This window comes from Mus caroli, unplaced genomic scaffold (assembly GCF_978045245.1).
Source record: "Mus caroli unplaced genomic scaffold, Mus_caroli_1 scaffold_11, whole genome shotgun sequence".
NCBI lineage: Eukaryota > Metazoa > Chordata > Mammalia > Rodentia > Muridae > Mus > Mus caroli.
Window position 1 is genome coordinate 60,207,907 of NW_028227266.1, and position 5,098 is coordinate 60,213,004.

Here is a 5,098-nt window from a genome sequence, read left to right on the forward strand (position 1 = left end):
TTTCCTCTCTCTCCTTCTCTCTTTAAAGTCAAAGGCCCATAAATCATGCATGTGCAGATTGATTTCATAATTAACATCACTGGGTATATGTCTGTGAAAGTTGGGTTTCATCTGGGCGAGTTGTTCTACTAATTAAAGGCTTATTTTGTGATGGGGATTGTTTTGTGGAAGCTACTGCACCCGGCCTACTTTAGATATGTACTTTTTAATGGCCCACTGGCTTGGCAAAGGAAATCAACCATCGGCACAGTGAGGCTCAGAGCTTATTACACATGAACACTCCGTGTACCTCCAGAGCCCTCATGCTCCCATGCAGCCAGTGGCAAGTGTGATCTCAAAGTCACTGTGGGTGTGGGGACAGCAGGCTTTGGAGTAATGACTGAGGCCCAGGACCTCCTACTAGACTAACAGAACCCACCTTGAGAGCCTTGTTTTATAGTATTCCCCCCCACTTTCTGTCTAGCCTCATGGCCCTAGTTGCCTTGGGATGAGCTGCGGATACAGTTGCTGAGCTTATGTTGAAGCAATGAGGAGGTGGACCTGCTCACGGCAGTGCCCAGCACCCCTGGAAGCAAGAAAATTGGAAAGAGACAGCTGGGATGAAGTCTTAACATTTTTAATAATGTCCGGGACCATGGCTGTTGCCTGGAGATTAGCAGGGAAATGGAACAGTGTGTACATTTTTCTAAGAATTCCATTAACACAATCAAAGGGCAGGCAGGGGTTAGGGGCACGAAGAGCTTTCTGGGGGCTTCAGCAGGAGGGAGTTTCTAACCTTTGAGTCTCAACAAATGCTCCTCTGTGAGTCCCAGGTCCCTGTGGCCTTCTCTCTCCTTTCTTCCACGGTAGTGGGGAGGCAAGGTGGTTCAGGAGATGGGAAGATCAGAGTTCAAGTCTCTAGCCTGTATCTTCCTTACCTTGTGGTCTTGGACAGCTTCTTCTCCTGAACCCAGGGATAGCTCTACTGAGCCGAGGAGCAGGCTTAGTGGGTTCCATTGTTCAGGACAACAGCTGGTACAGTCCAGCGTTGTCATCGGCTCCCACATTCACCCAGATCACTTCTCCTCTCTCTCTCCACATCTAGAGTGTTTGCTGGATGCCAAGCCAGGGCCAGGTCAGGTGCCAAGGGTGACAAGAAAGGAGGGATGATCCAGCTGTTCCTCCAGATGCTGACTGTTCAGAAGCAAATTCAAGGCACTGGGGTGAGGGTACCCCCAGCCCATGTCATCCCGCTTACCATATCACCCTGGGCAAAGGCACTCTGTGGTAGGTTGGATGAGAATGCCCATAGGTTACTGTCTGAATACATGGTCTCCTGTTGGTGGATCCATTTGGGAAAGATTAGGAGGTGCGGCCTTGTTAGAGGAGGTTGCCATTTGAGGTAGACTTTAAGGTTTCAAACCTCACCCATTCTCAGAGTCTCTTTCTCTCCCTGTCTCCTGCTTGTGGATCAGATGTGAGCTCTCATGCGTCAGCACCATGCCTGCCTGCCTGCTGCAACACTACCAAGCATTATGGTCATGGATTCTAACCCTCTGAAACTCTAAGTGAGCCCCCAATTAAATACTTTCTTTTAAAAACCTGCCTTGGTCATGGTGCCTTATCACAGTAAGGGGACAGTGACTAAGACAAGCTCTTGGTCCCATTTTGGAGATGAGAAAAGCAGGGTTTAGACAGATGTTTGTCTGCCCTCACCCACAGGCCAGTCTCGCAGACTGGAAGATGGAGTGTTTGAATCCTTCCTCTGACATAGTTACCATCTCACTGATCATTTTCTGATTTCTGTTTGCTTTGGTCTTACACTTATCCATAGCACTGCATCCTTTGAGGACAGATATTTATTTATCAAAAGTTGTCCGTACCTTCTATGACGATAATATACACAGTAGGTGCTTCAGGAAGATTAGGGCAGCGCTGGAGTAGAGACCCACTGTTTCCTTATTTCATCCAGCTTTTCTAATAATGTGTCTGCCCCTCAGCCTACATCTACCCCCTCCCCACATACACATACTCACACGCACATACATATACACACATACTCACACACACATACATATACACACACACTCACACACATGCATATACACGCACACACATGCACGCACAGAGAGTGAGAGAGTAAGCTTGTGAAATCTAATAACAACCGGTTTAAAAACATACTAAAAACAGAAAATTTATGTAGCATGACCCAAATTGAATTATACATTACAGCACTATAATTGATTTTTTAGAAGAGAGATTAAATTTATTTTATGCCTCACTAACTAACAGCTAGATTTACCTAATTGCTTAGAGTGCAGAGTTAGTATGACTCATTAAACTCCATACATGCTTGGGTACGCTGTGCACTGAGTAAAACTTCCCTGCTCGCAGCAATTAACGGGGAGAGACCCGAGGCCGCTCCGGTAATTGGAAAGAACAATGCAGCCGGAAGTAGAAGCTTGCGGTGGGTGCTTGAATTCTGTAGGCGATGCAGCTATAGAACCTTCTGGCACAGCAATCCCAGAAACCAGAAACATCACAACTGGATCTCCATCCCCACTGTCTCCCCACCTCCCTCTCCCCTTTGTGATGGGGAGGGGAAAAGAAAAGAAACACTTAGGAAAGGCAAAATGGAAGGCTCATCTTGGATTGACTCCATCCATCATAACAGTTCCTCGGGAAGCCCCACCAGTGGCTGACAGCACGCAGGCAGAGTCAGCCAACCTAACAAAGAGCGAGTTTGGGTGGAATCAGAGAGCGTGCCGTAATTATATACACATTATCCAAAAAAAAAGGTAGTGATTTAGGAAAACTCGGGGGAAGTATGCTAATTTGGGTAGCAAGAGAAAATTAGAACTCTCTGAACCATTTATTTATTAATTATTATTAATAATAAAGAACATTTCCAAGTGGCATGTGTTCCAGCAATAAGTGTGTTCCCTGTGTCCACAGGCCTGGCTGAATGCGGTTATGGTTTCTGCAGAAGTCCCTCACACACCGTTTTTCCTTCATTCAAAGCCAACATTTGGATTCTCATACTCACCTCCAAGGCAGGTGACACAAACATTGGGCTGTATGGACGGGTGGTGCTGCCTGGCTCACGTGTCTTCTGTTGCAGGCTTCTGCCCAGTGACATAGAAAGTTGTTTATTCTCAGGTTCCCAATCTCTAGGGCAGCAGTGTCTGTATTTAGGGGACAGAGAAATTCGCTTTGCTCTAGAAGAGGCACAAATAGACCTAAAAAATGTCAGCCATGGCTTGTATCTTCTGGGAGTGAGCAGCAGACTCAGGGAGGAGTACTTTACTGGACATGCCCCAAGCATCCTTGTCCTACTTCGCTTACTACTGCTGTGACAAAACACCAGACCAAAAGCAACTTGGAGAGCTAGAGGCAAGCCAAGGCAGGAATGTGGAGGCAGGAACTGAAGCAGAGACCATGAAGACACACTATTAACTGGCTTGCTTGGTTTGCTTTCTTATAACACCCAGGACCACCTGGCCAGGGGTGGCCACAGTGAACTTAGTCCTCCCACATCAGGAAAATTCCCCACAGATTTGCTTATGGGCCAAGCTGATGGCAGAGTTTTCTCAATTGAAGTTCCTCTGTCCATCTGACTCCAGCTTGTGTCAAGGGAGAAACAAAACAAAGCAACAAAACCCGGCAGCCCGATTCTTCTCTCACAAGATGCATAAGTGGGAATCTACCCAAAGCTGTCTGGCCCGGAGAGATAGCTGCCTAGCCTGGGACAGGCCAATCATAGTCTCTTACCTGGGGATTTGAAATTAAAATGAGAAGTCATGGCTATTTGGAGTCTAGACACACTGGGAACAGTGCAGCCTAAGTTCTACCAAAATCATTTTGCATCTCCAAAGCTTTCCCCTCATTCTGTAGATGCTCCTGGATCTCGTCTAGTATGCTTCAGCTATTTGGAACCAACACCAAGGGAACAGCGTGACAAAAGCTGGTAGTCAGGCACAGTTGTCCACATCATCTCTGCTGGAAGATTCAGGGATTTGGGGATATTTGGACCCCCAAAAGACCTCTACTACAAAGGGACGCAAACTGATTTATTATCTCAAGAGTCTGTGTACCATTACACCCAAACCCACATGATTCTAGTCTCCTGAACAGATGAGGAAAGGCTTAGAAACCCTAAGCCATTGCCCTGAGCAAGCGACACGTAGGAGGAGCAGGATTTGAACTGGGGCTCACCTGGCACACAGAAAGCTGCTTCCCAGTGGCATGTTGAAGAATCTCTCTATACAGTTCCGAGGACTCTAGAGTCCTAGATGTCTGACCTTGGTCAACTCCATTACCAAGATGGTTGTGAGGCATCTTGCATTTGAGCCCTAAGTCTGGGGCCATGAGAGGTAAGAGCTGTCCCAACCTTCAAGGAACCTAAAGTCTAAGGGGAAGACCAGCTTGCGAGTCCTGGGGCTCTTTTCAATGCTGTTTCTGCTGACCACTTTCCCCAGTGACTTCTAAGGAGCCACCAGCCCCTTCCTAAAGGAGCCGCCTCCTGGACATGCCAAACAAGAGGCTTGTTTCTAGAGTTTCCACCGAGAAGAGCGCTCTCCCCAACTGAGTCACAATCTTCCTCCCAGGGATGCTTTTTCTCCCATGCTGAGTAGCTGGGAGCTTGTGAAGACACAGCAGGAGCTCCTGAGGATGCTCAGAGCGCAGGGTCTCACTGGCCAATGAGGGTCTTCAAGGCCAGTGATGAGGAGCAAATGAAGCCGTGCACGAAATGAGCTGGGTGACAGAGACCACCCTCTGGAGCCATGTCCCCATTACCTCTTGGCACACTGTCTTCTCTTTCCAGACCTTTAGTTTCCTCTTCTACAAACAGAAATGCACAGGAAGAGAGCAATCAAATACGGTACAAAACCAGTCGAGATGGTGTGCACTGCTTTGTCTTGGCATCTGAGAGCCGCTGGCAGTGTTTGAGAGGAGAAATTCCTCCTGAAGTAGGAGGGCCAGCCTGGGGTTCCTCTTTTTGGTCTTGTGACTACAAACCCAATCTCCTTTCTTCTTTTCTCCCTTGCTGCTGGGTGAGTCTACTTTCAGCCAAGGTTGGATTGCTGCTCAGTGTCAGAGCAAAGGAAAAGCCCTGGGC

At 47.7% G+C, this 5,098-nt stretch overlaps 1 long non-coding RNA gene across 1 annotated transcript; it reads right to left on the reverse strand.

The window, feature by feature from the left end:
• Positions 1-729: 729 nt before the first annotated feature.
• LOC147002046 (uncharacterized) lies at positions 730-4,896 on the reverse strand. Its single transcript, XR_015044538.1, has 3 exons — positions 4,777-4,896; positions 3,026-3,164; positions 730-1,173 (listed from the first exon to the last, which is right to left on the reverse strand). It is a non-coding gene; the product is annotated as an uncharacterized LOC147002046 (long non-coding RNA).
• Positions 4,897-5,098: the final 202 nt, after the last annotated feature.